This window comes from Ruditapes philippinarum, unplaced genomic scaffold (genome assembly GCF_026571515.1).
Source record: "Ruditapes philippinarum isolate M1 unplaced genomic scaffold, ASM2657151v2 ctg12621_1_1_1_1, whole genome shotgun sequence".
In the NCBI taxonomy this organism is placed as follows: domain Eukaryota; kingdom Metazoa; phylum Mollusca; class Bivalvia; order Venerida; family Veneridae; genus Ruditapes; species Ruditapes philippinarum.
In genome coordinates this window covers 1-20,649 of record NW_026858758.1, presented here as the reverse complement: position 1 = coordinate 20,649, position 20,649 = coordinate 1, and the positions used below count along the sequence as shown (strand labels likewise).

Here is a 20,649-nt window from a genome sequence, read left to right as displayed (position 1 = left end):
TAGGCATGCTTAAATAATGTCGAAATTGGAGAAAAATGCGTTGGTATCTCGATTCAAATTTTCAAACTGTCAAATCTGCATATTTATGAGACAATATAACGATAAAACTGCGGTGCAGAGTCTGAAGAAATATATGACTAGATACCGGATTCTGTTCCTTACAAGCAAAGCACAAAAGCATCTTTTAGAAACTAAACTACTAGTAGTATGGACCTGAATAAAAATCTACCTACATCTCCTCCCATAAATAATCCTCCATCTTGAAAATTCTATACTGTAACCGATAAACGCGATACTTCAACACGTTCCCTACGGTGAGATAGATCTCATTAAGTAGGTTTTCAGTGCACAAGAACTGTAACACTGTCTTGCCTACTTTTGGAGTTATTGCCCTTTGTTCATTTTGACACTTTGAACTTTGTCCGGGACATTACTCTAAAATTATAAGAGATATCAACATGAAACTTTGTAGATAGATAGGCCTCATTGGGTGGAATTGCAGTGCTTAAGAATCATTACTCTGCCTTGCCTTATTTTGAAGTTATTGCCCTTTGTTTATTTTTACTTTTTGACTTTTGTCCGGGACATAAAACTATTAGAGATATCAACATGAAACTTTGTAGGTTACAAGCTAGATATAATTGGATAAAACTGCAATGCTTAAAGAACCTTAACAAAGCCTGGTCTAATTTTGGAGTTATTGCCCTTTGTTCATTTTTACACTTTGAATTTACCCGGAACATAACTCTGATATCATCAGGAAACTTTATAGATAGATAGATCTCATTGAATAGAAGTGCAGTGCAAAAAAACATAACTCCGCCTTGCCTAATTTTGGAGTCTTTGCCCTTTGTTCATTTTTTTATACTTTCCTGTGTCCAGAACCTTCTCGGGGAGCATCACCCGGTTCAACCGGTTCTTGTTTAGCTTTGTGAGAGTTATTGCCCTTGATTTACAGTAGTATAATTTGCAATTTTCAACTTGTTCATGCATAGCTCAAAAAGTATTTCATTTGTAGGCCTGAAAGTTTACAAGAATGTTGGTAAGCAAGTGTACTTGGGGTTTGCTTGTGGATTTATTCAGTATTTGTAAAGTTCTTGCCCTATTCTTAGTAAAAGATTTTTAGTTTTCACAAAAAAAGTTTGACCTAGTGTCATAAGATTGACAGAACAGTGACACTGTGGGTGCATCGCGTCCTATGGACACATTTATAGTTTCATAAAAAAATTCAATTAATTATGAGGTCATTGCTGTTGACAACCTCATTAATCTAACAGGGGAAGTGGCTTTTGAAGTACAAGCAATTAAGATACATGTAACAGGTGCCCCCTTAGTCCTGGTTAATGTATATCTAAGGGAGCAGACCAGTTATCACTGAGTAAAATAACTGAAATCATTACTCAAGATAACAATCTATATAACTGTGTGATAACTGGAGACTTTAATGCTCATCACAGAGCGTAGGGGTCATCAAGCACAAGATAGGGGTAAAGAAATTTGGACATGGGTCAAAAACACAGGTTTAGTGCTTTTAATTGGTGGCTAACCAACTAGGTTTAATAAGGGTTATGTTACATTCTCATGTATAGGCTTAGTCCCTGGCCTCTCCTAAAATTTCAGCCTCTTTGACATGGGGTGTAGTTGATGATAATATGGGATCTGACCACTTCCCTATAATTATTTCGCTAAACGCAAAAATAATGGTGACACTTTAATTTATTTATTAAAATATAACTGTGACTAAGATCCCAGTAGTAGTTATAACATAAAAAGTCATGACAGGTCTTTAAAGTGATATCCTACTCCTCTTCCCCTCTGACATTAATTTGTAGATTTTAATATTTGTACACCTATACCTCCTACTTAAAACATAGGTGTTTATGGGACCCAGTTTGTATACTAAAGTCCCTTGACGGCACTGGTTTTTTCTAGACTTATAATATTAATAAGCTCGAACCGTATCAGATAACTTCTTCCAATTTTGCATTAAATATCAATTGATAACCTAAAACACAGAATAACAACTCAGTTAATAGCTATTTCATTTAAAACAAATGCATAATAATCACATCTGGTATCAAACAAATACATATTTAAGATTCCTATGAAAATCAGTGAAATATCTATAAATTGACATAATTTGACCCAATAAAACCCTAAATAAAACTAAAATGGAAATGAAACATCCATATAATTATATAACAACAATTAACAAACATCATTAAGGGTTTAAACAAAAAAATCCCCATCATGTTCTGTGGTTTACTAAAAAACTGTTCTAGTTATTTTCCTATATATAGTATAACAACTTTAATATAAATAGTCAAATTTAACAATAAATAAGGATAAAATACTCTCATTTAACCTCCCCCACAAGAAAATGTTCATTATTTACAAATTTCATATAGTAATATTAATTAAGAGCAAGCTTTCACTGAATACATAAAGAAAACACCATCTATTTTCATTGGGAATTAAAAAAGATATGGCCATTTCCCTATGATATATAAATCTAATATTACGCATAATGGCTATGCATAGTACAAGGGAAGTAACTCAGAAAATGGACCAATACTGATTTTTCAATAGGCAAACTGAATTTACTTAATAAATAGCTCTATAAACATAAAATGGTTCAAATAAGATTTATTTTGAGTATAAATTAGCTAGTTTTCATAAGCAAAACATAATACCTGTTAATAATATGGAAAATAAGAAGATTTGTATCTTAATTAAAGGAAAATTACTGGTAATAGTATGAGTTGTCCTCCCCCCAATTAAATATTTGTGGTTTGTTTGATACCACTCTGTAAACTTACTCAAACTAGATACTTATGATCATATGGAAAGTATTGCAATTGATTTGTTTATGTTAATTAGTTGTAAAATGTCCTCAAATGACTATAATAAAGGAATTTCTATATATAAAACACCAATTATAATATGTCAGAGGGGAAACTTACACTTTATATGTCTCCTATAAATTATTTACTAGCCTTTAAACATTAAATATCAACTAATAACCATAATATTTCCATGAAACCTAAAAAACTTAATATTTTATAGTTGTTTTCTTCCCTTAGGTGCGCATCTCCTCCATGTGAAATAATAGGTTTATAATTTGTGATGCTTTATTATTCTAAATCAAAACTGTTTTGCTTTGGGTTTAATAATTCTAAGCACATATTAGAGACATGTTAAGACAGATATAACTTGTATAAAGGTACATATATTTATTTTCCACTACTCTTTTAGTATAAAAACATTAATAAACCCTGTGATAGTGTACACAGGTGTTTAATACGGCCCCTATTAGAGGAGTTTGTTAATTCAAATTTGTTAATCCTATATTATTCTAAATCAGAAAATGTTTTGGTCTAATAAATTAACATATTAAAGACATGTCAAGACAGATATATAACATGTCACATTATAGTTACACTTACCAAATTTTTGTATGTGGTATATACACTGATAGCATCTGATCAAGCTACATATGAGCTGCCAAGGGGTGTTGCTATTATGACTCTGTTGTTTTTAGTCCCCTACCGGTTTACCGGAGGGGACTTTAGGTTTACCCTCCGTCCGTCTGTCCGTCTGTCCGTCCGTCAGTCCACAAAACTGGATCCCGCAATAACGCGAAAAGTACTGAAAATATTTTAATAAAACTTGATATATGGATAGATGGCAGTATGGAGATTTAATGCACGTCTTTTTCTTTTCTTTCTATGTTGAAAATTCTGGTTGCTATGGCAACAAATAGACTGAAAATATGGCAAATTTTACACATAAACTGGATCCAGTGATAACACAAAAAGTACTGAAAATATGTTTATGAAACTTGACATATGGGTAGATGGCAGTATGGAAATTATGCACATCCTTTTATTATCTTCCTATGTTGAAAATTCTGGTTGCTATGGCAACAAATAGACTGAATTTCAAGATTTCTGATTCTAGTATTTAAGTTTTTTCACTATAAGTTCTTTATTTCTTAAGGTATTTTCTTCAAACTTTAAATATAAGTTGCTTGTCATAAATCACATCAAATGTGACAAGGTTTACAACTCTAGCACAAAATTTATCAGAATTACCTCCCTTGAACTTAAAATTTTCATGAAAAAAACATTTTTATTTTTTAATAACTTCTTTTTCTGAATGTATCTACTTCAAACTTCATATAAATGTTTCTTATTATCACTCAACATTTGTGAGTGTTCAATACTCTAGCAAGTCTATTTCCAGAGTTATGCCCCTTTTGAACTTAGACTTTTTTTTTGAGAAATTGGTAATTTTTACTCCAACTTCTTCAATCATGATAGGATTTTAAAAATGTTATATTTTGATAACAGGGATGTTTAAAAACTAACTTTAGAGTGTCCTTCAGTCCGTCTGTCTGTACATAAAAATGTTTCCTGTAATCACTTTTGAAGAACTTTTTCAACAAATTTACTTAAAATAGGAACATAAGTGAATGGCCAATGGCCCTTCAGAATGTTGCTTGGGCTCTTACCGGTAGGGGACTTATGGATTGCTTGCAATACTATGATAATTGCTTGTTTGTAATAGTAATTAAGAGCTCCATCATATATAATTTTTGTGTCACATTCAAAAGGCGACATATAGGGGTTACTTTTGTCGGCGGCGTCTGTGCCGTTGTCGGCGTCGTTGTGGGCGTCCCGGCTAAAGCTTGTCTGGAGCATAACTCAGTCACTATAAGTCTGATTGACTTCAAACTTGGTATGCATGCTTCTTTCAATAACCCAAGGTGCAGTGCACAAGGACCGGTACTCTGCAGTTCTTAATTTTTGAGTTATTGCCCTTTGTTAATTTTCATACTTTAATTTTGTCCGGGTCATTTCTCTTCAACTAAAAAATCTATGGACTTCAAACTTCATAGGACGATAGATCTCATTAAGAAGAAGTGCAGTGCACAAGAACCGGTACTCTGCACTTCCTATTTTTTTGAGTTATTGCCCTTTGTTTATTTTCATACTTTATTTTTGTCGGGGCCATTTCTCCTAATGTATGAAAGCCACGGACTTGAAACTTCATAGGATGATAGATCTCATTAAGAAGAAGTGCAGTGCACAAGAACAGGTACTCTGCATTTCTTATTTTTTGAGTTATTGCCCTTTGTTTATTTTCATACTTTAATTTTGTCCGGGCCATTTCTCCTTAAGTATAAAAGCTATGGACTTGAAACTTCATAGGATGATAGATCTCATTAAGAAGAAGTGCAGTGCACAAGAATCGGTACTCTGCATTTCTTATTTTTTGAGTTATTTTTAATTGTTAATTTTCATACTTAATTTTTGGCCATTTCTCCGAAAGTATAAAAGTTATGGACTTGAAACTTCATAGGATGATAGATCTCATTAAGAAAAAGTGCAGTGCATAAGAACTGATACTCTGCATTTCTTATTTTTTGAGTTATTGCCCTTTGTTGATTTTCTTACTTTATTTTTGTCCTGGTCATTTCTCCTCAAGTATGAAAGCTATGGACTAGGATGATAGATCTCATTAAGTAAAAGTGCAGTGTACAAGAACCGGTACTCTGCACTTCTTATTTGTGAGTGATTACCCTTTATTAATTTTCATACTTTATTTTTGTCCAGGCTATTTCTCATAAATTATAAAAGATATGGACTTGAAACATCATAGAATGATAGATCTTAATAATAAGATGTGCAGTGCACAGAAACTGCTGCTCTGCACTTATTAATTTATTAGTTATTGTCCTTTGTTATTTTTCATATTTCATTTTTGTCCTGGCCATTTTTCCTAAACTATATTGTTCACAAGGCAACACATCCGAATCGCGGGGTTCTAGTTTAATAGTTGTAATATTGTACAGTTCAGATACTTTTTGTGTCGCCTTGAAAAAGGCGACATATAGGGGTTACTTTTGTCGGCGGCGTTGTCGGTGTCAGCGTCCCCTTAAGCTTGTCCGGAGCATAATTCGTCATTATAAGTCGGATTGACTTCAAACTTGGTATGCATGCTTCTTATAATGACCCGAAGTGCAGTGCACAAGAACCAGTACTCTCTACTTCTTAATTTTTGAGTTGTTGCCCTTTTTTATTTTCATACATGCCATTTCTCCTCAAGTACATGTATAAAAGCTATGGACATAAAACTTCATAGGATGATAGATCACATTAAGAAAAAGTGCAGTGCACAAGAAACGGTACTTTGCATTTCTTATTTTTCGAGTTATTGCCCTTTGTTAATTTTCATACTTTATTTTTGTCCGGGCCATTTCTCCTAATGTATAAAAGCTATGGACTTGAATGATAGATCACATTAAGAAGAAGTGCAGTTTACAAGAAGGGGTACTCTGCATTTCTTATTTTTCGAGTTATTGCCCTTTGTTAATTTTCATACTTTATTTTTGTCCATGCCATTTCTCCTCAAGTACATGTATAAAAGCTATGGACATGAAACTTCATAGGATGATAGATCACATTAAGAAGAAGTGCAGTGCACAAGAAACGGTACTCTTCATTTCCTATTTTTCGAGTTATTGCCCTTTGTTAATTTTCATACTTTATTTTTGTCCAGGCCATTTCTCCTAAAATATAAAAGCTATGGACATGAAACTTCATAGGATGATAGATCTCATTAATAAAAAATGCAGTGCACATTAACCGGTACTCTGCATTTCTTATTTTTTGAGTAATTGCCCTTTGTCAATGTTCATACTTTATTTTTGTCCAGGCCATTTCTTCTAAAGTATAAAAGCTATTGTCTTTAAACTTATAGGATGATAGATCTCATTAAGAATAAGTGCAGTATACAAGAACCGGTAGTCTGCACTTCATATTTTTAAGTAATTACCCTTTATTAATTGTCATACTTTATTTTTGTCTAGGCCATTGCTCATAAATCATAAAAACCATGGACTTGAAACTTCATAGGATGATATATCTTATTAATAAGAAAAGCAGTGCACAGAAACTGCTGCTCTGCACTTCTTATGATTATGCTCCCCGAAAAATTCAGGGGAGCATATAGTCGCCGCCTTGTCCGTCCGCTTTTCTTGTCCATGACATAACTTTGAAACAACAAGAGGTATCAACATGAAACTTTGTAGGTAGATAGATCTCATTGTGAAGGTGTGCACCGTAACTCTGCCGTGCCTATTTTTGAATTATTCTCCTTTGTTTTTTTTACACTTTGAACTTTGTCAGGGACATAACTCTAAAAGTATAAGAGGTATCAACATGAAACTTTGTAGGTAGATAGATCTTATTGCGTAGGTGTGCAGTGCACAAGAACCGTAACTCTGCCTTGCATAATTTTTGAATTATTTCCCTTTTGTTTATTTTTACACTTTGAACTTTGTCCAGAACATAACTCTAAAAGTATAAGAGGTATCAACATGAAACTTTGTAGGTAGATAGATCTCATTGAGTAGGTGTGCAGTGCACAAGAAACCTGAACTCTGCCTTGCCTAATTTTGGAATTATCCCCCTTTGTTTATTTTCACACTTTGAACTTTGTCCGGGAGATAACTCTAAATGTATAAAAGGTATCAACATGAAACTATGTAGGTAGATAGTTCTCATTAAGTAGATGCTCAGTGCACAAGAACCGTAACTCTGCCTTGCCTTATTTTTGAATTATCCCCTTTTGTTTATTTTACACTTTGAACTTTGTCCGGGACATAACTCTTAAACTATAAGAGTTATCAACATGAAACTTTGTATGTAGATAGATCTCATTGAGTTGGTGTGCAGTGCATATGAACCATAACTATGCCTTGCCTAATTTTTGAATTATCCCCCTTTGTTTATTTCTACACTTTGAACTTTGTCCAGGACATAACTCTAAAACTATAAGAGGTATCAACATGAAACTTTGTAGGTAGATAGATCTTATTGAGTAGGTGTGCAGTGTACAACAACCGTAACATTGCCTTGCCTATGTTTTTAATTGTTCCCCTTTGTTTATTTTCACACTTTGAACTTTATCCAGGACATAACTCTAAAACTATAAGAGTTATCAACATGAAACTTTGTAGGTTGATATATCTCATTGAGTAGGTTTGAAGAACACAAAAACTGTAACACTGCCTTGCCTACTTTTGTAGATTTTGCCCTTTGTTCATTTTAACACTTTGAACTTTGTCCGGGACATTACTCCTAAATTAAAAGAGATATCAACATGAAACTTTGTAGATAGATAAGGTCTCATTGGGTAAAAGTGCAGTGCTAAAGAATCATTACTCTGCCTTGCCTTATTTTGAAGTTATTGCCCTTTGTTCATTTTTTTATACTTTCCTGTGTCCAAAACCTTCTCGGGGAGCATCACACGGTTCAACCGGTTCTTGTTTGAGTTATTGCCCTTTATTAATTATCATATTTCATTTTTGTCCTGACCATTTCTCCTAAACTATATTGTTCACAAGGCGACATATCCGACTCGCGAAGTTCTAGCTATTGTAAATACTCTATTGTTTCTTTTATTATATGTAATTAAATTTCAATAGTGTTCCTAAAAAGTGGCAGTGAAACAGGGAGATAACTGTTTATTGTTTATTTATATACATTTTTATGCTCCCCGAAAAATTTTGGGGGAGCATATAGTCGTCGGGTTGTCCGTCCGTCCGTCAGTCCGTCCGCACTCACAGGAGAGTACATGTAATTATGTGGCTAGGGGGACAATAGGTAACTGTTCTTTCTCTTTGATGTCATTCATTCCGTAATGCTTTTATGTGGCTATTTTCTTTTGTGTGGCTAAAGAGAACAATAGAGAGAACAATAGAGTAGCCACATACTTACTGTCCTGTGATAACTTCCGTACGTCCCAATTCGTGTCCGGCCCATAACTTATTATTTGAAGTCGGATTTTCGGATTTTAAAACTATTTCATTGAAATGATCACCATATTGAGACGGCGTGTCGCGCACAACATTTGGGTCGCTACCTTGAAAGTCAAGGTCACAGCATGACCTTGCATCAAAATCGTGTCCGGTCCATAACTTCTTTATTTGAAGTCGGATTCTAAAACTTTTTCACAGAATTGATCACCATATTGAGACAACGTATCGCGCGCAACATTTGGTTCGCTACCTTTAAGGTCAAGGTCACAGCATGACAATGCAGCAAAATTGTGTCCGGCCCATAACTTCTTTATTTGAAGTCGGATGTTAAAACTATTTCACAGAAATGATCACCATATTGAGACGACGTGTCGCGCGCAACAATTGGGTTGCTACCTTGAAGGCCAAGGTCACAGCATGACCTTGCAGCAAAATCTTGTCCGGCCCATAACTTCGTTATTTGAAGTCGGATTTTAAAACTATTTCACAGAAATTATCACCATATTGAGACGACGTGTCGCGCCCAACATTTGGGTCGCTACCGTGAAGGTCAAGGTCACAGCATGACCTTGCAGCAAAATCCTGTCCAGCCCATAACTTTGTTATTTGAAGTCAGATTTTAAAACTATTTCACAGAAATGATCACCATATTAAGACTTCGTGTCGCACACAACATTTTGGTTGCTACTTTGGAGGTCAAGGTCACGGCATGACCTTGCAGCAAAACCATGTCCAGCCCATAACTTAGTGATTTGAAGTCGGGTTTTAAAACTATTTCACAGAAATGATTACCATATTAAGACAACGTGTTGCGCGCAACATTTGGGTTGCTACTTTGAAGGTCAATGTCACAGCATGACCTTGCAGCAAAATCGCGTTCGGCTAGTAACTTCGTTCCTTGAAGTCGGATTTAACAACTATTTCACCATGTTGAATCGACATATCACATGCAACATTTAGGGCGCTACCTTGAAGGTCAAGGTCACAGCATGATCTTGCAGCAAAATCGTGTGTAGCCCATAACTTCCTTATTTGAAGTCTGATTTTACAACTATTTCACAGAAATGATCACCATATTGAGACAATGTGTCGTGCACAACATTTGGGTTGTTTTTACACTTTGAACTTTGTCTGTGACATAACTCTGACACTATAAGAGGTAAACCGTCCTGTGTCCAAAACCTATTCGGGGAGCATCACCCGGTTCAACCGGCTCTTGTTTTAATATATTTTAATACATATCTTCTTAAATGCTGACTGTACACTATCATCAAGTTTTATCGTCCGTACTACATGATCATTAAAAAGTGGGTTGTGGCTACATTATACCTACAATGTATGTAAAAAATCCATTTTGTGCCCACACTTTAGGGGCAGGCATTTAGATATAACCTTGTCCGAGCCAACATTTGATTATTATGAGCTTCATTCCGTAGTTAAATAAAGAACATAAACTCATAAAATTCAAATTAAGAGCTATTTTTTTGCTTTTATGAGCTGATTTTGCTTATGGACATTGGTCCAGGTGGTGTTTATGAGCTCATTTGCCTCATAAACATCAAATTTGGTACGTCTGTCAGTATGTCCGTCCATTCTCTTTTGTGTCGCACGTAACTAAAAAAGAATTTGACATAGAGTCAAGAAACTTGTCAGGAATGTTTATCAGCATGTGCAGTCACAGTTGTGCATCTGAGTATTTTCGTGTGGATTAATTTAGTATTTTTAGAGTTATTGCCCTTGACTTAGCAAAAATTTGCAATTTTCAACTTGTGTGGCATGTCACTCAAAAAGTATTTGACCTAGAGTCATGAAACTTTACAGGAATGTTGATCAGCATAATGGAGTTGTGTACCTTGGTATTTTCGTGTGGATTGATCCAGTATTTTTAGAGTAATTTCCCTTGACTTAGTAAAATTTTACAATTTTCAGCTCACCTGAGCATATGCTCAGGGTGAGCTATTAGGATCACTATTCGTCCGTCGTCTGTCGTCCGTCGTACGTTGTCCGTCCACACTTTTCAAACGACATCTCCTCTGAAACCATAAGGCAGATCATAATGAAACTTCACAGGGATGTTCCTTGTGTGAAGCCTTAACCAAGTAATTATTGTTCAAAGAATTCCATTCCATGCAGAACTCTGGTTGCCATGGCAACGAAAAGAAAAAACTTTAAACATCTTCTTCTAAAAAACCCAAAGAGCTAGAGCTAATATATTAAGCATGAAACATCTTCTAATGAGTGTCTACCAAGAATTGTCAAAATTGGCCCCGCCCCAGGGGGTCATTGATTTTCCCTATATGCATATAGTAAAAACTTTAAAAAAATTTCTTTTAGAGAACCCAAAGAGCTAAGATATTTAGCATGAAACATCTTCTAATGAGTTTCTCCCAAGATTGTTAAAACCCCACCCCAGGGGTCATTAATTTTCCCTATATGCATATAGTAAAAACTTAAACAAAATTTCTTTTAAAGAACCCAAAGAGCTAGAGCTAAGATATTTAGCATGAAACATCTTCTAATGGGTGTCTACCAAGTTTGTTCAAATAAAAGCCCTGGGGTCAAAATTGGCCTCGCCCCAGGAGGTCATTGATTTTCCCTATATGCATATAGTAAAAACTTAAAAAATCTTCTTCTAAAAAACCCAAAGAGCTAGAGCTTAGATATTTGGCATGAAACATGTTCTAATTGATGTTTACCAAGTTTGTTCAAATAAAAGCCCTGGGTTCAAAATTGGCTCCGCCCCAGGGGGTCATTGATTTTCCCTATATGCATATAGTAAAAACTTTAAAAAAATTATTTTAAAGAACCCAAAAAGCTAGATCTAAGATATTTAGCATGAAACATCTTCTAATGGGTGTCTACCAAGTTTGTTCAAATAAAAGACCTGGGGTCAAAATTGGCCCTGCCCCAGGGGGTCATTGATTTTCCCTATATGCATATAGTAAAAACTTAAAAAAATCTTCTTTTAAAGAACCCAAAGAGCTAAGAGCTAAGATATTAAGCATGAATCATGTTCTAATGAGTGTCTCCCAAGATTGTTCAAATAAAAGCCCTGGGGTCAAAATTGGCCCCGCCCCATTATTGATTTTCCCTATATGCATATATTATAGAGAAAAAACTTAAAAAATCTTCTTCTAAAAATCCAAAGAGCTAAAGCTTAGATATTTGGCATGAAACATGTTCTAATGGATGTCTACCAAGTTTGTTCAAATAAAAGCCCTGGGGTCAAAATTGGCCCCGCCCGGGCTGACATTGATATTCCTTATATGTGTATATAGCAAAAACTTAAAAGTCTTCTTTGAAAAATCCCGAATAGCTAGAGGTTAGATATTAAGCATGAAACATTTTCTAGTAAGTGTCTACAAATATTGTTCAAATAAAAGCCCTTAAGTAAAAAAACTGGCCCTGCCCCAGGTGTGTCATTGTTTTTAACTATGTGTGTAAAGAAAAAAACTTGACCAGCTAGACCTTAGATGTTAAGCATGAAATATCTTCTAATGGGTATCTACCAAGTTTGTTTAAATAAAAGCCCTGGGGTTTAAACTGGCTCCGCTCCGGGGGCCTATTTACAGGTGAGCGACTTCAGGGCCATCATGGCCCTCTTGTTAACTTGTGTCGCATTAACTCAAAAAGGATTTGACAAAGAGTCATGAAACTTCTCAGGAATGTTGATCAGCATGTGTGGTTGTGCACTTGGCTATTTTTGTGTGTATTTTTAGAGTTATTTCACTTGACTTAGTAAAATTTTGCAATTTTCAACTCTTGTCGCAATTACTCAAAAAGGATTTAACATAGAGTCATGAAACCTAACGGAAAATTTGGTCAGCATATGTAGTTGTGCACCTGGCGTTTTGCTTGTGGATTTATCCAGTATTTGTAGACTTATTTCCCTTGACTTAGTAAAAACCTTTTCATTATGTTGTTATTTGTTCCTTGAGTGCTTGAGTTAGAATCAACCAACTTTACAAGAATACTGATCAACATCACTAAATTACAGGAATAATGATTCACATCACTGTGAAGCTATGCACCTGAGTCTTTGCATGTGGATTTTTTTCAGTTTTGTTATTGTTATTGCCCTTGACTAACAGTAGTATAAATTTGAAATTTTCATGCATAGCTTATAAAGTATTTCACCAAGAATGTTGGTCAGCATGATTGTATACTTATGCACCTTAATTGGGGTTTGCTTGTGGATTTACTCAGTATTTGTAAAGTTCTTGCTCTTTTCTTAGTAAAAGATTTTTAGTTTTCAAAAAATAATTGACCTAGAGTCAAAAGATTGACAGAACAGTGGCGCAGTCATGGGGGCACCCGTGTCCTATGGACACATTTCTAATTTATCTTTTATCTATATTTTTATCCCTTGAAATAACTAACAACTGGTTTGTCTGTCAATAAACAAATTTTCTATTTTTACAAGTAATTTATTGTTAGCCATTTTAGGGTTGTAAATTTTCATATCTCTCTATATTCTTTTTGTATGTGTCTATAGAGATTTTAGAATAACAATATAATAACTGAATATCATTGTTATTCTTATGAGATCATGTACTAATTATATCAGTACTATTCCCCTGCTTTGTTTTTATATTACAGTACATTGGTGTCGTGTTTGGCCTTTAATAGACACCTTTGGCAAAATAGGATAGTAAAATGCGCCAATGAAATTCCTTTAATAACAACCAATAATATACTCCATTTCACCTAAATTAGCCATACATGTTGCATAATTTTTCGGCCAATCAAAATTCACCTTCTAAACGTGGCTCGGCGTTATTTGTCAAAAAATCATTTCTGCATTGTTCTCCCGAAAAGAAGTTATACAATATGATGGCCATATTGAAAGGTGTAAAATTTGTTCACAGGCTTGTTGCTATAAGGTTAATTAAAATAAAACTTCTTGATATATGAAAAAAGTACAAAACAAAGAAATATAAGTGTTTTACTGCATTGGCCTGTTATAGAAAGGCGTACACGTATAAGCGTCTCCCCCCCCCCCCCTTTTAATACTATTTATATACTACAAATATGAATTGCACCAGATTATAAGCAATCTTTACGGTTTTTTTTGTCCTAATATAGGTGTACGTGTATAAGCGTCTTCCCCAATTTTTAATTTAAGTCAAAATTTTAAATACAGTTTTTAATCTAAGTGTGGGATATAATCCCACCTTTTTTCGGGCTCCATCTACGGTAATTTTTGCCGATTTGGGGCAGGAAATATGGCTCTCACTAGCCACATATGCAGTTATTTAATAAAGTACAGTTTTTTCCCGATTATAAATGAAGCATATACTCGCCCATATGGTTTTATAATATACCAATGGCAAGGGTAAATAAACCCAACACACACACACACAAAGGGGCTACACTTTGACCTTAAGACCTATTCTCAGGTGAGCGATCCAGAGCCCTCTGGACCCTCTTGTTTTTGCTGATTTTTGCTATTAGTGGCTTTAACTTTGCTATTATTGAATGGATTATCTTCAGACTTTGACAAAACAACGTTTTGGAAAAGACCTTCTTTAGGTTGAACTGACCTTGACCTTTAGTGTTTAATGACCTTGAGTCCTTGACCGACAAAGTCAAGTTATTATACCCCGCCGATGGAATCGGGAGGGGGTTATAGTTTTGGCGTTGTCCTTCCGTCCGTCTGTCCGAGCCAACATTTGATTATTATGAGCTTCATTCCGTAGTTAAATAAAGAACATAAACTCATAAAATTCAAATTAAGAGCTATTTTGTTTTTGTTTTTATGAGCTTATTTTGCTTATGGACGTTTATGAGCTCATTTGCCTCATAAACATCAAATTTTGGTACATCCGTCCGTCCGAATTTCGTTTCCGGAGTAGTTCTCGGCAACTACTGGCTGGAATTCAACGAAACTTTATGGGAATCATCAATAGCAAGAGGAGATGCGCATATCGTCGGCTTGTTCCGGTCAAACCCTTTAACTCAGAGTTATGGCCCTTGATTAGTTATGTAGTATGCATATAGAGTAAAAATCGTTTCCGGAGTAGTTCTCTGCAACTACTGGCTGTAATTCAACGAAACTTTATGGGAATCATCAATATCAAGAGAAGATGGGCATATCGTCGGCTTGCTCCGGTCAGACACTTTAACTCAGAGTTATGGCCCTTGATTAGTGATGTAGTATGCGTATAGAGTAAAAATCATTTCCGCACTACTTCTCTGCAACTACTGGCTGGAATTCAACGAAACTTTATGGGAATCATCAATACCAAGAGGAATTGCGCATATCGTTGGCTTGTTCCGGTCAGACACTTTAACTCAGAGTTATGGCCCTTGATTAGTTATGCAGTATGCATATGGAGTAAAAATCGTTTTCGCGCTACTTCTCTGCAACTACTGGCTGGAATTCAACGAAACTTTATGGGAACCTTCAATACCAAGAGGAGATGCGCATATCGTCGGCTTGTTCGGGTCAGACACTTTAACTTAGAGTTATGGCCCTTGATTAGTTATGCATTATGCGAATGGAGTAAAAATCGTTTCCGGAGTAGTTCTCTGCAACTACTGGCTGGAATTCAACAAAACTTTGTGGGAACCTTCAATACCAAGAGGAGATGCGCCTATCGTCGGCTTGTTTCGGTCAGACACTTTAACTCAGAGTTATGGCCCTTGATTAGTTATGCAGTATCCATATAGAAAACTATTTGTTTCCTTGCTACTTCTCTGCTACTACTGGCTGGAATTCAATGAAACTTTATGGGATACTAGGAGGATATGTGCATATAGTCGCCTTGTTCCAGTCAGATACTTATAACTCAGATTTATGGCCCTTGATTAGTTATGTAGTATGCATACATCTCATTGGTATTTCCAGATTTTACTATTTAACACAAAGTTATGGCTTTGTTATTGCCCTAATTATTTATCAAGTTCAAAGAATATTACTGTTTATGCCATGATTAATATATAAATAAAGCCTTATGTCTTCAGTTGTTGTGTTAATAATAACCAGTACTCGGCGGGGGATATAAATTCAACGAATTAAATTGCTTGTTGAATTTTGTTTAAAATGTCATAATTTCATTATTTAATTATAATACAAACTTAAAAAATGTACTTTTAAGAATATCAAAAAGCTAGAGCTTAGATATAAAGCATGAAACATTTTCTAGTGATAGTCTACCGAGTGTCTGCAAATAAAAGCCATGGGGTCAGAATTGGCCACACCCCAATGGGAGGGGACATTGATTTTCATTGTATGATATAGTAAAAACAAAAAAAATAAACTTCTTTTAAGAAAACCTTAAAAAACTAGAGCTAAAAATAGACATTTAGCATGAAACATCTTCTAGTGAGTGTCTACTGCTCAAATAAAAGTCTAGGGTCAAAATTTGCCCCACCCAGGGTGTCATTGATTTTCCTTATATGTACACTTCTTTTGGAACTGTTGTTTTCCCATAGCAGTAGCAACCTGAGTAATGTTTTCAATCACATATGCAATTATGTCAGACACAAATATGAATTTTGTGATATTAATTAAAGATTTAGATATCTGCTTTTGTTTATTGGCGTCCGCGCCGAAGCGCCGCAGACACACAGCCTTTTATGGAATGAAATCAGATTTTGTGAAAGGGCGACAGCAACTTCTCGAGCCTTTTATAGTTGTTCATAATAAAAGCCGATCATTCCGATCTGTATGAGGGTGCTTGATTATTAATTAGTCGCGATATGTACAATGAATAGCAAACTGGAGATTGTTAATAAATTTCGCAATGCAAACATTTTCAAATGAAATCACCTTTTCCGTCAATAAATCGCGCTCTTCGGGGTATTTTTATTTATCATTTTGTAGTACACAGTGGGTTATTATGGTATGTTATCCCGAAAACTGTAAATAGAATGATGAGTTGATGACCTAAATATTCCGAAAATCTATTTATAGAGGGATGTACTCCTATCAGCAATTCCCGGTCTCTCCTGGTCTATTCTGACCGGGATTTACTAGTGACCGGCGAATAGTACCACACGTTTATTGCCCGGTCTCTCCCGGTTTTGGAGTAGATGATGTTGATATCGTTACAGAACAGAACAAATACTTTACAGATAAATAAGCTTTTTTTCAAAATGAATGTTTGTCACTTAGTTTGGTTTCAATAATTATTAAACACAGATTAACTCTCAAATTTATTGATTATTATTATACATAAACATACAATTCGAAAAAAAAACACAAATCGCATGTTTTATTTTATCTATATGAGATCAAAACAATAAATATGTACAATAATTGAGAAAAAATGTACATTTTTATGGCATTAATATGACACTATCAACTTTGAAACATTTTATTTAATTTGATATTCGTGTTTAGTAAGATGCCGAGGAATTATTCAAAGTTACAAATCAGATTTTATGAATTATTTAATTGATTGATAATTTAAAAAATGATAAAGAAAAATACAAATGTACATGTATATGGTTTAAGAATAAACAATATTATATATTGAAAGATTAACCATAGTTTACTGACCCTTTCCAGTTAAGTTTTGACTTATAATCGTCGGTCAATATGAAAATTGAATTCTTAAAATAGTAGTAAACGTAAAAACTCTGTATTAAAATAGCGCATAAAACACAAAAAAAAGAAAAGAAAACAATATTCATAAAATCTGTATTTTTTTTATTAAAATAAATATTACAATTATTGTATAATAAACAATTATGCTCAACATGATCAACATGGTAATATAACAAGTGTCATATTGTTACTAAATGTGAACAGATACCTTAAGAGGGGGTCTTCGCTAATAGCGATAACATAATAAGGGACAATTACACAAGTGTGGTGTTGATCATGCGTTACACATATGGATTATAAATGATTGTATACATGTATAACCGTTGCTATTAATAACCTAGATCATAAAGAAATAACAAGTAATATTCTAATTTCTAGCATGCCAATCAAAGTTATAAGTAATGAACAATGTCTTTCGTCCGTTCATTCATAAGTGATATACAATTCTGGTAAAAACCAATGAACCATTGAAAAGTTTATAAGAATATCTTGTCATCATATATCTACTAGTTCATCTGCACCTGCTGTATTTCTTGCTTGGACGCCCTTTGATGCTTTGCATCAATGCTTTTCTTGTAGTTTCTGATATGACTTGTTCCTTACGGAATGTCGGTGGTTTTACTCAGGTGCCCGTTCGTGCCTGAAATAATGCACGGAAGAGCACCTGAGGTCTTCCTCCACCAGTAAAGCTGGAACCAGATGACCTATACTGTGTTGGTGTGACATAACCTACCCCCCCCCCTTGTTCCTTGTCATGGAGATATTTTATATTAAGGTGAGCGATTTCAGGACTATTGATGGCCCTATTGTCATGTTTGTCTGACATGTTTAATATTGATAGAGACAATTTTTCTGTCTTTCAGATCTTCCAGACTTCATTGTTTAACCGAAGATAAATATCCAAGTTGTTACACACAAGATCTATGACGTAATCCTTACAAACCTGAAAAAGTAGTATCATACACATTATAACCTTACAGTTTCACAAACCACAATGGGAAGAAATTTCATGTGACATTTCACTTGTCTTATGTAAAAAGTTAGATTTAGCAAAGAACACTAAGTATTGTTAAGACTTGATGGTCATTTACAAGTGTACAGTACATATTTTCAAATACCTCGCTATTTAGGAATTATATATGATTCATACCTGTTATAAATTGTTACCTACCTCAATTTTTGAAACAGTTTATGCTGTATTGTAATTTAGCTGTTAAAATGTTTGTGCAGTTGTATATTTATTATTATAAATGCTCATCGCCTGAACCATATGTAAGAAAAAACACAAGCACCACTATTTCAATAATTATCTCCTCTAAAATTACTTGTTACTAAAACTTCTTTTTCTTGCATAGCAGACTGGCGTTTCCGTGAGTTTTAACCATGCCCGAAATTTCATCTGGCATGGGGGTGCCAGATAAGTCGCTTGCCAAACAACGTGATTTTAGCGCACTTTATGAATGAACCGCGTTAAAATGAAGTCGTTTTAAAAGGGAAATATGTGCTTAAAATGATGTCATTTTGCTGTTGTTATTTAAGTTGTAAGTTTATACGCTATTGTAAGAAAATATTTATAGATGAAATGACTAATTTCCATGAACATATATCATATTGGTGTTAATATGAAATAATATGTCAGAATATGCAAGAAAAAATATCTGACAAATGTTTGCGGTTCAAAACGGAATATCCGTCCCTCGGGAACCCGCCCATGGGCGGTAACTTGGCAAGGCTTTTTACCACCCAATGGGCGGGTCCCCTGGGCACGGATACTCCGGTCCGAACCGCAACATATGACAGATATTATTATTGTGTCACCTCTGAAGAGTAAGTGGCCACATATAGGAATCATCGGCTTTTGAATGGTTCGATGGTTTTCTTCGCAGTTATAGCCCTTAAATGATTTGTATGCTCCTAAATAAAGAGCAGCCATATAGTCGCCGCTTCGTTCATCCGCTTTTCCTGTCCGGCACATATGTCTGATATAACAAGAGGTATCGCCATGAGAATTTGTAGGTCGATAAATCTTTCTGTGTATATGTGCAGTGCACAAGAACTGTAACTTTGCCTTGCCTAATTTTTGAGTTATTGCCCTTTGTTCATTTTTACACTTAGAATTTTGTCCGAAAAATAAAAAATTATTAAAAAAATAATAACAGGTATCAACAAGAAGCTTTGTAGGTAGATAAATATAATATTAAAGTGACATTATGCCTATCCAAGGGTATATAGTGTGTGAACGGGTGAAAATCAAAATAAGTTTTCAGTTTGCCATAATTCATTTTAATTTTATTATTAAGTTCGCATAAACAATAAATAACGCACAGATCCAAGCGAACTTTCTGTAAATATCCATTAGAATTAACCTATAACGCTTAGTTTATAAAAAGTGTGGGGCAGTCTTTTTAAATTTTAGGCAGATATATAACTTTATCCTAAGTATTTTCCAATATCAACTGTTGGTCAAACACCATTTTGACAGTAATTCTTTTGAAAAATAAAGTCAATTCAGCTTAACTTCACTATGAAAACATGAGCATAATGTCACTTTAATTAGAAGTGTAGTGCAAAAGAGCCGTAATTCTGCCTTGCCGTAATATTGGAGTTATTGCCCTTTTTATTTAAACTTACAATCTTCAAGTTAGGAAAATGTTCTTTAACGCATACATTCTTCCTCATTTAGACTATTGTTGCACTATTTGGGGTAATTGCAGTAAGAAGCTCTTAAATGACATGTATAAATTTCAAAAACGTGCAGCAAGAATAATACTTGATAAAGATTTTGATGCGCCTACTGATGAGGTATTTTCTGAATTAAACTGGATGAAATTCTCTGATAGAGTGAATTATAAAAAGGCCATTTTAGTATACAAGTCCCTAAACAATCTTCTCCCTGATTATATGCGAAATCTTTTTACAAATACAGAAAATAAATCATTAAGATCGTAATTATGAACAAAGACTTCTTTTAATAGTCCCCAAACCAAGAATTGAATTCTGCAGAAAATCCCTATCATATTCAGGCTCAAAATTTTGGAACTCCCTCCCTTTAAACATAAGAAATTCTTCCAACATACAAACATTCAAAACTTATTATCTTAAATGGTGGTTCTCTGGTGGGCACCCAATAATCAATCTAGCTATGTTTTAATATTCACATATATGTCTCATAAAATGTACAATTTCATACATTCAAATGTTTGTATTCATTGTCTTATTGCATTTTTCAATTACTCTACTTTTCTATGTTGTATAACTTGTATACATT

General features: G+C 34.4%; 1 protein-coding gene across 1 annotated transcript in view; it reads left to right on the top strand.

Annotated features, from left to right (window-relative positions):
• Positions 1-20,641, top strand: part of LOC132754145 (uncharacterized) — a 69,551-nt gene extending 48,910 nt beyond the window's left edge. The window contains exon 7 of the mRNA XM_060744739.1: positions 18,245-20,641. The gene's annotated coding sequence lies outside the window, so the exon portion shown is untranslated. The remainder of the gene's footprint in view (positions 1-18,244) is intronic.
• The last annotated feature ends 8 nt before the right edge of the window (positions 20,642-20,649 follow it).